The sequence below is a fragment of the Arachis stenosperma genome, chromosome 6, assembly GCF_014773155.1.
Source record: "Arachis stenosperma cultivar V10309 chromosome 6, arast.V10309.gnm1.PFL2, whole genome shotgun sequence".
Taxonomy (NCBI): Eukaryota; Viridiplantae; Streptophyta; class Magnoliopsida; order Fabales; family Fabaceae; genus Arachis; species Arachis stenosperma.
This window is the reverse complement of record NC_080382.1, coordinates 83249824-83266684: the sequence shown is the minus strand read 5'-3', so window position 1 is coordinate 83266684 and position 16861 is coordinate 83249824.

Below are 16861 nucleotides of genomic sequence, written 5' to 3'. Positions count from 1 at the left end.
TTAAAAATTTTTGACCAAGTCAACTCAAAATTTTGAAAATTATGAGAAGAAAAAGGAAAAGATATTTTTTTGACTTTTGAATTTTGAATGAGGAGAGAGAAAAACAACAAAATGAAACAAAACATAAAATTTTAAGATCAAAACAAATAATACATGCAAGAACACTTTGAATGTCAAGATGAACACCAAGAACACTTTGAAGATCATGATAAACATCAAGAACATATTTTTGAAAATTTTTAAGAAAAGAAAGACATGCAAGACACCAAACTTAGAAATTTTGAATGTTTAGACACTATGGATTCGAAAATGCATATGAAAAAGAACATAAAACACAAAACAAGAAAATCATAAGATTAAACAAATAAAATCATCAAGAACAACTTGAAGATCAAGAAAGAACACATGATGAATTTTCAAAAATCTAAGAAAGATTAAAGACATGTAGTATTTTTCGCAACACAATTTTTTTTTGGTTTTATGAATTTATAATTTTTTTGTATTTTTCGAAAATAAAATAAAAGGCTTAAACATAAAATAAAATTACCCAATCTAAGCAACAAGATGAACCGTCAGTTGTCCAAACTCGAACAATCCCCGACAACGGCGTCAAAAACTTGGTGCACGAAATTGCAATCACACTTTTGCAACTCCGCACAACTAACCAGCAAGTGCATTGGGTCGTCCAAGTAATAAAACCTTACGCGAGTAAAGGTCGATCCCACTGATAAACCCCATTTATAGGGTTTATCTTGTGTTAAATTTAGGGGATTTTATCACCTTTTACCCACATTTATCCAATGAAATAGCATGGTTTTATAACTTCTCCTTTAATTGTGCTTAAGAGTGAAAACATGCTTTTTAGGTCTTAAAATAGCTAAATTTAATTTACCTTTGATTCCATTAGATGCCTTGATATGTTTGTTAAGTGATTTCAGATTTAGGAGGCAAAGATTGGATCAAGGGAATGAAGAAAAAGCATGTAAAGTTGGAGAACTCATGAAGAAATGATGAAACCAAAAAGCTGTTAAGCCTGACCTCTTCACACTTAATTGACCATAACTTGAGCTACAGAGGTCCAAATAATGCAGTTTTAGTTTGGTTGGAAAGCTAACATCCGGGACTTCAAAACGATATAAGATTCGCCATAGTTGCTACACGTATGGTGATGCGAACGCACACTGTACGTGCACACGTCGTTGCTGCCATATGATCCACTTAAAGCAATATGTGGCCAGCAAATTCTAAAGCCTTGTGGGCCCAATCCAACTCATTTCTAATGCTATTTAAGCCAAGGATTGAAGAGGGATAAACAAGTTAGTTACCATTAGTTTAGTTTAGTTTTAGAAGTAGTTAGAAGTAGTTTCTAGAGAGAGAAGCTCTCACTTCTCTCTAGGATTAGGATTAGGATTAGGTTTAGTTCTTAGATCTAGATTTAGATTCATCTTCTTCTACTTCTATCTTCTCAATTCCTTGTAGTTACATTCATTCTTCTTCTATTCTTTTGTTGTAATCTCTTTTATGTTGTTCTTGTGTTTTGTTGTAGATTTGCTTTTGTTTCTTCTACTCTCTTTCAATTCAATCAAGGTAATTCATAATAAATGTGTTTCTTTTAATTGTTGTTGTTAATTCCTTTCAATAATTGTTGTTAGATTTCCTTCTTGTTGTCAATTTACTATGCTTTTCTTTTGTGCCTTCCAAGTGTTTGATGAAATGCTTAGTTGGATTTTAGTGTAGGTTCTGTTCCTCTTGGCTAGGTAGAGTAATTAGTGACTCTTGAGTTATCTAATTCCTTTGTTGATTGATAATTAGAAGTTGCTAATTGATTTGTATGCCTCTAAAGCTAGTCTTTCCTTTAGGAGTTGATTAGGACTTGAGGAATCAAATTGATTCATCCACTTGACTTTCCTCCATGGCTAGAGGTTACCTAAGTGGCAGTAATGGACAATTTGTTATCACAATTGAGGAGGATAACTAGGATAGGACTTCTAGTATTCATATCTTGCCAAGAGCTTTGTTAGTTGTTAGTTTATTTCCTTTGCCATTTATATTTCTTGTCTAAAATCTCAAAAACCCCAAAATAACTCACAACCAATAACAAGACACTTTATTTGTAATTCCTAGGGAGAACGACCCGAGGTTCAATACTTCCGTTTATAAATTTTAGGAGTTTGTACTAGTGACAAACAACTTTTTGTATGAAAGGATTATTGATTGGTTTAGAAACTATACTTGCAACGAGAATTCATTTGTGAAATTCTATACCATCAAAAAATTCAATCATCAAAATGGCGCCGTTGCCGGGGAATTGCAATGGTGTTATGTTATTGGTTATTGTATATATGTGAATAGTGTGAATATCTTGTTTTTTGCTTTATTTGCTAGTTGTAGAATTTTGTTTCTCTTGTTCTCTATTATCTTTTGATTTCTGTTTTCTCTTTCCATTATGAATTCTCATTTTGGCTATGAGTGTGATTACAACTATGTTGTAGGAAGTGGAGATTACAATGAAAATGTCTATCAAGGATGGAACACTCAAAGGTGGGAGGAGCCATATGCATATGATCAATCCTCTTGGCAACAACCTCCACCAATACACTATAAAGAAGAGCCATTCTATGATGCATATCAATCTAATGGCTATGGTGAATCTCCTTGTGACTTTCAAGATCCACCACAAAATGCCCATGATCTATACCCTCAACATAACCCTCAACCATACTCACAAGTCCCTTCTTACCAATCACCTTCATATGACCCTAATTCATATCCATCCTACCAACAACTATATGAGCTATATGAACCACACATAGAGCCACCACCACTCCAACATCAACATTTTCAAAAGCTACCCCCTCTATATTATTACCAAGATGAACCACCTCCAATATATGAAAATTTCCAACCACAAGATGAATACTACTTTCCACTACAACCTCCCATGGAAGAATACTCATATCCTTCAATCCAAGAGCCCTATGATCCTACTCATGATATCCAAGAGGAACAAGAGTCAAGGGATCATCTCAAGGAAGCATTGGATCAATTTCAAGCAACCATGGAGCATGTTGTGCAACAAGTGGAAAAAGTGGAGAATGTTGAATCACCACACCCTAATTATGATGAACTACCTTCCTATCATGAACCCTTCCCCCAATATGATGAACCCTCCCATCCACCCCAACCTCTAATGGATGAAACCCTCGGTGTTCTTCTTCAAGGACAAGAGGAGATGACAAGGGATGTGCAACAATTCATGATCGCCTTGGATGAGGCGGTAAACCGGCTAGCATCCCAACTTTTGGACATTCAAGGAACCCCAATGGCTACATGTGGAGAATCTAAAGAAGAGCATAGCATGAAGGAGAGATTGGAAACTCCGGTGGAAAAGGAGAAATGCTACTTTGTGTTAGAACAATTGGAGGAACCTATGACTATTGAAGAAAAGGAGGAAGTGGTTGAAGACTTAGGAGATGCGGAACCTCCATGGGAACCTAAACTTGAGGAAAACCCCTCCAAGAAGATTGAAGTTGATGTTAAGGAGGAATGTGCACAACCTCCAAGGCATATCCCATAAGAAGACTTGGAAGGAGTGGAGCAAGAATTGAGCTCCCTTGGAGATGAAGATCAAGCATCAAATCCTAATGGTGGTAAATCCTTTGAACTTGAAGAACCTTCTCCCGATGAAGAAGAGAGCGATGTGAAGGTAGATTTCTCTCAACCTCCCATTTATGATTTAAGTGATGTAGAAAAGTTAGATGAAATTGATGAACAAAGGATTGAATTTGAAAAATCTTGTGAAGAGGTGGAAGCCCTTAGAAAAAGAAGAACGGAAGTTGAATATGCTTTGTCAAGATCCTTGGAAGCTTCTCTGCGTAGGTTGTCATCTATTCCTTCACTTGAGTGGGTAAAACTCATTTCTATTAGCTTTATTACCCCACTTGTGTATGGTTTGCTTGAAACGGATGGTCAACTTAGGATGATTTGTGGGATAAAGCATAAGAGAAGAATGTTTAGTGGATGGCGTTGTAAATCAAGGATCATTTTGGTTGATACCTCAAGGCTTAGATGCAAGGGTTGGGCTAGTGCTCAATTGAATGGGTCTAAAAGGAGAGTTTGGTATCACCTTGAGAATTCATCTTGCTTACCACCCGGATAGATTAATAATGATGATCAACTTCAAGACGGGCGTGAAAATAAAGTGTGGGATCCCGGACTAGAAAAAGAGGACCAACTTTGGGAGCCCCAAGCTTGTGAAGAACTTCATCAACACTTGGCTCAACCCATAGGAAATCTTGGGGCACAATGGAGAACCAAGCATTGGTGGGAGTTCCAAGATGAATACAAGCACAAGCCACCTTGATGAAGAGCTCCTCATAAGTCCAACTTAAGGACAATAAACAAAAGTGCTAGGTGGGAGACACCCCACCATGGTAACATCTTTTCATTTTCTCTTTTGTAAATAGTGTAGAATTTAGTTGATTTCATATTTTGTTTAGTTAGTTGAGTATAATTGATAGTTAGTATGTTAAATAAGGTTTTAAGGTGTTTTGGTAGCTGTTTGGAGGTTTGGAATGCTTGGATTGGTGCAAAAACATAGAAAATTTTTGAAAACAGAGCACCATCCACGTGTGCGCGCAATACACGCGTACGCATGCATCAAGCGTTTGGGACCATCCACGCGCATGCGCCATGCACACGTACGCGTGGATTGAGAAGTTCCACCTTCCATTTCTTGACCCGAGAGTTAGGCCTGCACTGTGTGGAAATTGGGCCTGAGGCACAAACCAATTCACTCGTACGCACACATGACGCGTACGCACAACTCTCGAAATAAGCTATCGACGCGCGCGCGCCATGCGTGCGTACGCGCGGATGTCCTTCTTTCACTACATTTTTTTTCTTCTCCTCCTTCCATTTCTTCCCTTCTCCTTTCTTCTTTCCTTCTTCTACACCTCATCCAACACTTCCAAACACCATTGACAACCATTTATTTTAGTTAACTAATCAGTTAGTTAGTTAGCTTGCTTAGTTAGTTTTAGTTAATTTTCATTTCATTGTCTCTTTTTCATTATAAGTGTTGGATTGTTATTCTTGTTTACCATTAATTGCTTCTGAGTATTGAAAAGGGATGTTTTCTTAACATCACTATGTTTATAATCTTTGTTGGACTCTATTGTTGAGGTTATCTTTTGCTACTTGGTTTTGAGTTTTTCATGCTTACCTTTTGAAAAATACCAAGTGATGAGAATTGCCTTCGAGCTTGTAACTCTTTTGAATTGCATGTTGTAGCTAGCCACCATGTGATTTGAACTCTCTCTTTGAGTGGGCAATTTCTTGATGGATGTTGAGCATTTACCTTAATGCATTATGTTCATGATTATATGCATCCATATATGTTTGACTTGAATGCTTTCATGCTTCTTTAATGCTTGTTTTACCTTACAAGTTTACTTAAAGCATCTCAAGCACACTAGGATAAGTGAAGTGCATGCTTCTTTTGTGACATCACTTTTTATGCTAATGTGTGTTCTAAACTGCACAATTTAGAATTCACATACCTAATATTTCTTAATGTCACACTTTCACTCACTCGTTCCTAGTGATTTACCTCATTCCAATAATGTATGCTTCCTTGCTTTTATATCTTCTCATCTTATGGTGTTATACTTTTGTTTTTCGTGAATGATGCACCGCAAGCAAAAACGAAAGCAAGACTAAGAACACGCAGCAATCCGGAGATTCGCCGTACCCCTTGCTCATATTTGAGTGCACCGAGGACGGTGCAAACTTTTAAGTGTCGGGAGGTCGTCTGACCAGTCGGCAATTTTGGGTGACAAATTTCTAATCCCAACACTTTTGCATTTCATTTCAGGTTTTTCAGATTTTTATTTACATTTTCTTAATTTTGCATATATATACAAAATAAGCTTAGTCAAAATAATGAAATTTTTCAAGAATTCTATCTATAGGGCACCAATTGATTTGAGTGAAAACTTTTCATAGAACTTGCTTGAATTATATATATTGTGGAACATGAATTTTGAGCTAAGAACACAAGCAAGTGAGTTTTGACCCTAATGGTGTGGTTACATCTTATAACTACTTATTTTCCATTCTTGTGTGCATTATTCTCTTTCTATGATTGTAATATTTGATTTGTTTGATTCTCTATTTCCATTCTTTTGTGTATTCATACATTTATATGATTGAGGCCATCATTTTATTTAGCTTACTTACCCAAAAAGCCTTACCTTTTATCTTCCTTTGTTAGCCAAATTTGAGCCTACGATTAACCCACTTGTTCTTAATTTAGCACATTACAAGCCTAAAGCAGAAAATAATAAATGTCCTTATTTGGATCTTTGATTAGCCTAGGCTAGTGTGTGCGTAACATTCAAGTGTGGGAAAACTTGGGACATTGGTTGAATAAAAGGGTAGTTTTGCATTTTTGTTGTAAATATTGGGAATTGGGTACATGATCATGTATTGATTAAATGTATAGACCTTATGCATTGGCGTTCTTGTATATAGAAAGAAAAAAAATGAGAAAAACAAAAGAAAAGAAAAAGAAAAAGAAAAATAATATGGAAAAGAAAAAAAATAGAAAAAGAAAGAAACAAAGAAAAAGAAAGAAATAAAAAGGGGACAACATGCCACAAAGTAAAGTCCAATAAAGATCAATGCATATGTGTTGTAAAGCGAAAAGAAAATGCATGAGTATGTGAAAAAGTGAAGAATGGGTAGTTAGGTTAGCTTTGAAATTGTATAGGATGTCATAGGTTAGGTGGGAAGTTTAAGCTGATCAAAGATTCAAATTTCAAGCTCACTTAACCAAATATGCATCCTACCTTGACCCTAGCCCCATTACAACCTAAAGAAAAGACCTCATGATACTTGTATACATGCATGGAATAAATATTGATTGTTAGAAGAAAAAAACAAATCTTGGAAAGCATGATTAGGAGAGAATTGAGTGAATCAACCCTAAACACTTGAACGAATAGAGTGCAAACACATCTGGTGAGGGTTCGATTGCTTAATTACATGTTTCCATCTATAAGTATCACTTTTCATGCAAGCTTGTAAAAATATTTAATAGCTCAATTCAATTATGGTTTGACATGTTGTTAATACCTTTAGCCCTTGTGCATATATGCTTCTTGGGAATTGATTTATTTTGACCAAGCAATTGCATTCATATAGATAGTTGCATATAGTTTAGGTTGCATATAGTTTATTTACATTGAATAAATGTTGATACCCTTTGTTTCTCTCTTGGCTTAAGCATGAGGACATGCTTGGTTTAAGTATGGGGAGGTTGATAAACCCCATTTGTAGGGTTTATCTTGTGTTAAATTTAGGGGATTTTATCACCTTTTACCCAAATTTATCCAATGAAATAGCACGGTTTTATAATTTCTCCTTTAATTGTGCTTAAGAGTGGAAACATGCTTTTTAGGTCTTAAAATAGCTAAATTTAATTTACCTTTGATTCCATTAGATACCTTGATATGTTTGTTAAGTGATTTCAGATTTAGGAGGCAAAGATTGGATCAAGGGAATGAAAAAAAAAGCATGTAAAGTTGGAGAACTCATGAAATAATGATGAAACCAAAAAGCTGTCAAGCCTGACCTCTTCGCACTTAATTGACCATAACTTGAGCTACAGAGATCCAAATGATGCGGTTTTAGTTGGGTTGGAAAGCTAACATCCGAGGCTTCAAAATGATATAAGATTTGCCATAGTTGCTACACGTATGATGACGCGAATACGCACTGTACATGTACGCATCGTTGCTGCCATATGATCCACTTAAAGCAATACGTGGCCAGCGAATTCTAAAGCCTTGTGGGCCCAATCCAACTCATTTCTGATGCTATTTAAGCCAAGGATTGAAGAGGGATGAACAAGTTAGTTACCATTAGTTTAGTTTAGTTTTAGAAGTAGTTAGAAGTAGTTTCTAGAGAGAGAAGCTCTCACTTCTCTCTAGGATTAGGATTAGGATTAGGTTTAGTTCTTAGATCTAGATTTAGATTCATCTTCTTCTACTTCTATCTTCTCAATTCCTTGTAGTTACATTCATTCTTCTTCTATTCTTTTGTTATAATCTCTTTTATGTTGTTCTTGTATTTTGTTGTAGATCTACTTTTGTTTCTTCTACTCTCTTTCAATTCAATCAAGGTAATTCATAATAAATGTGTTTCTTTTAACTGTTGTTGTTAATTCCTTTCAATAATTGTTGTTAGATTTCATTCTTGTTGTCAATTTACTATACTTTTCTTTTGTGCCTTCCAATTGTTTGATGAAATGCTTGGTTGGATTTTAGTGTAGGTTTTGTTCCTCTTGGCCTAGGTAGAGTAATTAGTGACTCTTGAGTTATCTAATTCCTTTGTTAATTGATAATTAGAAGTTGCTAATTGATTTGAATGCCTCTAAAGCTAGTCTTTCCTTTAGGAGTTGATTAAGACTTGAGGAATCAAATTGATTCATCCACTTGACTTTCCTCCATGGTTAGTGGGAGTAATGGACAATTTGTTATCACAATTGAGGAGGATAACTAGGATAGGACTTCTAGTACTCATATCTTGCCAAGAGCTTTGTTAGTTGTTAGTTTATTTGCTTTGCCATTTATATTTCTTGTCTAAAATCTCAAAAACCCCAAAATAACTCACAACCAAAAACAAGACACTTTATTGTAATTCCTAGGGAGAACGACCCGAGGTTCAATACTTCGGTTTATAAATAGGGTTTGTACTAGTGACAAACAACTTTTTGTATGAAAGGATTATTGATTGGTTTAGAAACTATACTTGCAACGAGAATTCAGTTGTGAAATTCTATACCATCAAAATAACCAATCATCACCCACAGAGATTGTCGGCTTGAAGCAAGCTATGGTCATCCTGTAAATCTTAGTCAGGCAGATTGAAATGGTTATGAGGTTTTGATAATTAAAAGATAAATAAAACATAAAATAAAATAAAGATACTTATGTAATTCATTGGTGGGGATTTCAGATAAGTGTTTGGAGATGCTTTGTTGCTACTGAACCTCTGCTTTCCTATTGTCTTCATCCAATCATGCGTGCTCCCTTCCATGGCAAGTTGTACGTTTGTGGATTACCGTTGTCAATGGCTACCATCCATCTTCTCAGTGAAAATGGTCCAAGTACGGTTTTCGCACGGCTAATCATCTGTCGGTTCTCACTTGTGTCGGAATAGGATCTCTCTATCCTTTTGCACACTATCACTGCGCCCAACATTCGCGAGTTTGAAGCTCGTTACAGTCATCCCATCCTAGATCCTACTCGAAATACCACAAACAAGGTTTAGACTTTTCAGATCTTAGGAATGCTGCTAATTGGTTCTAGCCTATTGATAAACCCATATTTTATGATATATTTTGTGCTTAATCTGAGTGATTTATTCAATCCTTCACCCACTTATTCATATTAATTTCATGGTTTTACTTTCCCTTCCTTATTATGTGATGTATGTGAAAAACATGTTTCCTATGCTTTAGAATTAATTATTTTAATTACCTTTATTTCCATTCGATGCCATGATTAGTGTGTTGAGTAGTTTTAGATCTTCTAAGGCAGGAATGACTTAAAGGATGGAAAAGGAAACATACAAAAATGGAAGAAAAGCATAAAACGGAGTTTTGGAGAAACTGGCATCCACGCGACCGCATGGACGACGCGGCCGCATGCCAACCACGAAGAGGCAGCGACGCGGCCGCATGGCTGACGCGACCACGCGCCTAACGAAGAACACCTATGATGCGTCCGCATGAATGACGCGACCGCGCGACAAGGAAAACTCCAATTGACGCGACCGCATGACCCACGCAGACGCGTGACAGAGGCCACGCACCAGAAATTGCAGAAAATGCTCATAGCAGATTCTGAAGCCCTTTTTGGCCCAAATCCAAGTCCAGAAGTCATAGACCAGAGGTTATGAAGTGGAGGAATGCATTCATTTAGAGAGCTCGGCAATCTTTAGTTACTTTCTATGATTTAGATCTAGTTTTGAGAGAGGTTCTCTCCTCTCTCTCTTTAGGATTAAGATTTAGGATTTAGGACTTCTCTTAGTTTTAGGAGTGACTCTCGATCCTAGGTTCAATGTTCTTTTACTTTACATTTATTTCTTATTTTCAGATACTTGAATGCTTATATTAGTTATGTTGCCTATTTGGCTTATGCCACATTCATGATGATTTCCCTATTTAATGATATTTGAGATATTTCAGTTTAATATTGCTTTCTTTTGTTTATGCTATTGATTATTCCCAATCTGAGATATTTTATTCCAATAGATTTAATTTCTTTTCTTTTTGGTCTTGGTTAAGAAATTAGTAACTCAGGAGTTATCTTAGCTCAATATAATTGATAATTATTATCTTTGCTAATTGAATTGAACTTCAATAATCCCAACCTTTTCTGAGGAAATAAATAGGATTCGAAGATCAAACTAATTAGTCGCTTGTCTTTCCTTTGCTCTAGCAAAGGTCAACTAAGTGGAATTAAGATTCAACTTTCATTATTATTGCTAAGAATAACAAAGTCTGGACTTCCAATTTCTCCTACCTTGCCAAAGGGTTTGCTTTACAGTATTTATTTATTTTAATTGTCAATTAAATTATTTGCCATATTTATTCCTCATTCTCAAAATCCCAATTTTACATTTTTCATAGCCAATAATAAGAACATACCTCCCTGCAATTCCTTGAGAAAATGACCCGAGGTTTAAATACTCAGTTATCAATTTTAAAAGGGTTTGTTACTTGTGACAACCAAAACGTTTGCACGAAAGGATTTTTGTTGGTTTAGAAACTATATCTACAACGCGAATATTTTTATAAATTTTTTTACTAGCAAAAATCCTAACGTCACCTATACCACGAAAGTTCTAATCTCACGGATTCGAATGCTTTGTTGAAGGAGAGGTGAGTCAAATCCGTGGATCAGAGACCCAAGAGATTATACTCCGACTGTCGTCCAATGACTACATTGAACATCATGTAGACCGCTTATGGTTGTCAGGTACGCGGTTCTTGGCTAAGCGAGTAACGAAGATAGTGGGTGATTGTCACGGGTCAACCCTTCATTCTGACTTAACTGAATTAAGAACGAGAGTATATCTTAGAGAAGAAGTAGGCCTGAATTGAAAGAGAAACAATAGTACTTGCATTAATTCATGAAGAATAACAGAGCTTCACACCTTAATCTATGAGGTGTAGAAATTCCACCGTTGGAAAATACATAAGAGAAAAAGGTCTAGGCATGGCCGAATGGCCAGCCTCCCAAATGTGAAAAATGGCATAAACCCCCTAATACAATAGTAAAAAGTGCTATTTATACTAAACTAGTTACTAGGGTTTACAGAAAATAAGTAACTAAGTGCAGATAGTGCAGAAATCCACTTCCGGGGCCCACTTGGTATGTGTTTGGGCTGATCTTTGAAGCTTTCACGTGCATAGGCCATTCTTAGAGTTAAACGCCAGCTTGGATGCCAGTTTAGGCGTTTAACTCTAGTTCTGGTGCCAGTTTCGACGTTTTACGCCAAAAAAGGGTCTCTAGTGGGCGTTTTAACGCCAGTTTGGGCCATCAAATCTCGGGCAAAGTATTGACTATTATACATTGCTGAAAAGCCCAAGATGTCTACTTTTGAAAGCAATTGATATCACACCAATTGAGTTTTTGTAGCTCCAGAAAATTCACTTCGAGTGCATAAGGGTCAGAATCCAACAGCATCTGCAGTCCTTTCTCAGCCTTTGAATCAGACTTTTTCTCAGGTCCCTCAATTTCAGCCAGAAAATACCTGAAATTACAGAAAAACACAAAAACTCATAGTAAAGTCTAGAAATGTAATTTTTGCATAAAAACTAATAAAAATATAATAAAAAGTGACTAAAACATACTAAAAACTACCTAAAAATAATGCCAAAAAGCGTATAAATTATCCGCTCATCAATTAGTGATTTAGATAGGTTATAAATAGAAGATGAATTAGACATTTGAGAGGAGGGGGGCTCTCAGATCTCTCTTCCTCCCCTCTTCTTCTATTCCACTTTTCACATTTTGTAAGCCATGAGTGGCTAATTCCCTTTTCTTTGGGGAAGGGGGGACTAACTTTGATTTCTTTGATTCCACTCTTCTCCTATTCTTATCTTTCACATTTTGTAAGCCATGAGTGACTAATTCCCTTTTCATTGGGGAAAGAGCTCTATTGAATTTAATGGATCAATTGTGATTTATTCTTCATCTTCAATTCATCTTTCATTTGTTTCTTTATAAAGAATCTTCGTTTTTCATTCCAAGAATTCAAATCTATTGAAAGATAGTTTGAATCTCATTTAAATCCTATGAGAACTTGAGAAACGGATCATAGGAATTAAGTTAGAAGATCTTTCTCTCAATTTGGTGATTCTGGATTTTGGGATTGATGTGTGACGTATAATCAACTCATAGATTGATTCATGAAATTGTGTGGCTCTAAATCAGAGATTAATCTTCATCTCTTCTCATGGGAAATTAGATAAAGGAATTAGCAATTAATCACGTTAAGAGAGCTTGAATTACCAAGACATTAGAATTCAATCACTTATAATTTGCCAAGAGATCATTGATTGCATAATTGAAGTTGAGATGAAAAACTATTTAATCCAGAGAATTCAATATCTCTATACCCCAGTGATATTTCCTTATTCTCTTATTCCCTTTCTTTTTTAATTGCTTTCAGTTAATGCTCATTTACATTGCTTTTTTTTCATTCTTGCAATTTATCTTTCCAGTATTTACATTCTATCAATTTAAATTCTCAGCAATTTATATTTATGTTCTTTATTTTCAAGTCATTTATTGCTTCCATTTGTTTATTGCTTAAGTCATTTACATTTCATATCTCTATTATCAATTGTTCCTAATCAAACTATGAATTGCCTGACTAGAATACTCAATCAATCATTGCTTGCTTAATTCCTTAATCCTCGTGGGATCGACACTCACTCACTATGAGTTTATTACTTGGTACGACTTGGTGCACTTGTCGGTAGTTATGCGAAATTGTAAAATTCCGTATCAATATTCTGAGACTTTGTTCATGACATATGATATATTTGGCCTGGTGATTATAGCATATTATTGGAGATTTTAAACTTAATTCACCTGGAGCTTAGTGCTTTAGTGAAGAAATAATGAGGTTTGGTATTGCCTTTGTGTTTACCATGTTTGCTATAACACCCTCACCACTAGAATGTCATGTTGCTGGTTGCACTATTCTAGTAGCGAGGACATTAAGGTGACTTATTTATATATAAATATAATATGTAGGAGCCTTTAAAAACTGTTGAGTTTTAGAAAATTAACAAAAATAATAATTTGATGATAACAAATATTATAATTCTGAGTTAAAAATCCAAAAGTGTTGCTGATTTATGTGTTTATTGTGCAAAAAAATAATATATTCAATAACAAGCCCAAATGTCCATACACAGCACTCATCTTCATTGCTGGCCCATGTCCAATGTGCCCAACACTCTAAAACCAAAAATCTCTTCTCTCTTCTGATTGTAATCCACGTGACCTACCCTAAATTAACGAAGAAAGAGAACTTTCAGAAGCAAAAAAGGAATGTTCAAAATATGTTAAAGCATTAAGAAAAAGGCAAATCACCAAGTCTTGACTGTGAAAAGGAAAGAGAGAGAAGAGTCAAGAGTTGAAGCCAAAAGCAAAGATTAAATCAAAGGTTGAATCAAAAGAAGAATCACCATAGCAATTTCATCTTTGTGCTACCATTGTAGCTTGTTGAAGCTGCCTTTTTCCTGCATACACCATTTGAATAAGAAGAAAAAAATAGAGCTTATGTATCTCTGCTATAAATTAAAGGTCACAATTGAAACTTGGGACTAAAAAATTGATCAATGGTTAAGTTTTTTGAAGTAAAAAAAAAGGAAAGAATGAGAAGCAGCTAGGTAAGGATTCAAGCCAACTCCAATCACTGTTGTTGTCCCATCTCTCCTTTACGTCTCTAATCTAAATTTTGGGGAAGAAGAACAAAGTTAAAGATGTTCAACTAAGCTTAAGTTTTGGAAACTTTACTCTTATTTAAAAGGGTAAATGATGACAAGTCATCATATACCCATTTTTCAAGCTAATTTCACTTGCTTCACTAGTTTTCATGCACTTTCTTGCATTCTAAGTAAGTAATTTGGAATGAAAATGCATGACTTCTTTAAATCAAACAACCACCATTTAATTGATGCTAAATCATAAGGTTTGGGCTAAAATTAATTGATTTTTAATGAATTATAAACTTTGTGAATTTGGTGATACTTTGATTGGTTGTTTTAATTAATTGTAGGTGAAGAAAAGAAGAAAAGAAGAAAGCGTGGCCTAAGAAGCATAGCCCAAGGAAGAAAAGAGTGTGGCAAAGAAAAGTGAGAAGCGTGGCACAAGAAAGGAGCACAAAGGAAAATTCCAAGGAGGCAATGTTTCAATGCTCTGCTCACTTTGTGAGCTGAGCATTATTTGAAGCAAAGAAATAAGGAAAGGAAAAACAATGCTCAGCTCACCAAGTGAGCATTGTCGAAAGCATTGAAGAAATAATCAAAGGAAATAAGTTGCCAATGCAAATTTTGGCTAAGTTAAAATCTGGGCGCTCACAGCATGACCATGTCTCCTTCCAAGGAATATAACTTGAGCTACATATGCCCGATTGATGTGCTTTCAGTTGCGTTGGAAAGCTGACATTCAGAGCTTTCCAACGATGTATGGCAACCTATATTTGGCATGAAATTGAGACATGAGTGAAATGCATTTTTAAGGGCCAAAAACAAGCAAAAATAGACTAAAATGCTTCCACCAAGGCTTGAAGAGGGAAACACAAGGAAACCCAAGGAAATTGCACTAGCGTGCTTCTCTCAAGTTTTGAACCAAGGACCTCCCCTTGGAAGCCAATGCTCAGCTCACAAAGGGAGCAGAGCGCTACTCTTGGTGCACCACACAAACATTTGACACAGGCCAGGGAAGACAAGCGCGCAAGGTGTGCGCACAAGGCCTCAATGCTCAGCTCAACTTGTGAGCTGAGCATTCCCCTGATGCATTGCATGCTACAAAGGATCCCCACATAAGCTCCAATGCTCTGCTCACCTTGTGAGCTGAGCATCCTCCTGGGAGCAAATTTTCACATGGGCCAAAATTCAACTAAAATCCAATTTAATTCAATTCTTCTCCAAATTGAATCAAGGCCAACCAAACCCATTTCTCCTCAAATCCAAAGCAAGCAAAGCCCACATCATCACTCAAAAGCACAAGAACAAGCTAGATTAGGAATTTTATTTTGTGAATTTTTAATTTCAATTTCATTTTATTTTCACTTTGTAAAGCCTATATAAGGCATCATTTTCATCTTTGTAAGGGGAGAGCCCCATTATAGAATATTGGAGGGCAGCTCCATTAGAAAGCTCTCTCTCTTAGTTTTCATTTTCTATTTTGAATCTTGGGTGGAGAATTGAAGGAATTCTGTTTCATTCTCCCTTTGAGATTTCTCTTTGTTTTGCTTGTCTGCATAATTTCAGTGAATTGTGATTTGACTCAAGGCTCTCTTTACTTCTTCGGCAATCTCTATTTTAATTCTCTGCAACTTTTCTCTTGTTGGATCAAGGAAGGACTTGAGATCTAGACTTGTTTTCTAGTCTCCTCCACCCTGAGATCTTCAACATTCTTTTAATTGCTGCAATTTAGCACCATTCATTTTCTGTTTTTAATTCTTCAAGTAATTTTACTTTCCTGTTTGAGATTTGCTATAATTTCCTTTTGCTGCAAGTTAAAATTCAATTTACAATGAGTTTGATTTTGATCTTTGGTTCCCATTGCTTTCTGTTGTCATTGATGTGCGATTTTAATTTCCTGCAAGTTTCCCTTTCTGAGATTTACATTTGAGTTGCTGTGAGCTTGATTTAAATTTTTCTGCACTTTAAGCTTCCTGTTACTTGTTCTCAAGATCTCCTTGATTGCTTGCTTCATTGCTCTCTTTAATTTTCAGCACCCAACCCCCTTTACATTTGATGCAATTTACATTTCTTGTCATTTAAGTTTCTGCAATTTACATTTCTTGCTCTTTAAGTTACTTGCCAATTTACATTCTGCAACTTTAAATTCACTGCCATTTACTTTCTGTTGGCTACAATTTCACACAATTAACTTCAATGTTAGCTTGACTAAACTAATCACCCACTAAAGTTGCTTGATCCATCAATCCCTGTGGGATCGACCTCACTCTAAGTGAGTTTTACTACTTGATGCGACCCGGTATACTTGCTGGTTGGATTTGTGTGTTGGAAATTTGTTTTTTCACAAAAACACCATCAAGTTTTTGGCGCCGTTGCCGGGGATTGATTAAATCAACAATGATTAAGTGGGTGAGAAGTCTAGATCAAGCATTTTCTTTGCTTTTGTTCTCTGTTTAAAATTGATAGCAAGGTGTTTGAGCTATTGCCTCACTAAGAAATTCTTTCTCTGTGACATGAATTTCAAATTTCATTGATGTTTACAAAATACAAATGGAGTTCAACTCATCTTATGGTCAAACAAAATTTTATGGGATATCATCCACCATCACCAATATCTAATGATGGCTGGGAATATCACCAAGAGAATACACATTCTGAGCACTCCAACTCATGGAGATTTGCTTCAGAGACACAAGATAAGCAAGAGAATCATATGGGATACTTCCTACCACCACAAAATGATTCAAGTCATTATTCTAATGGTGGCTGGGAGTATTACCAAGGAATGAAAGAGCATCCACCCTCACGTCCCAGTCTCTCATGTGAAAGTTCTTCATCACTTGA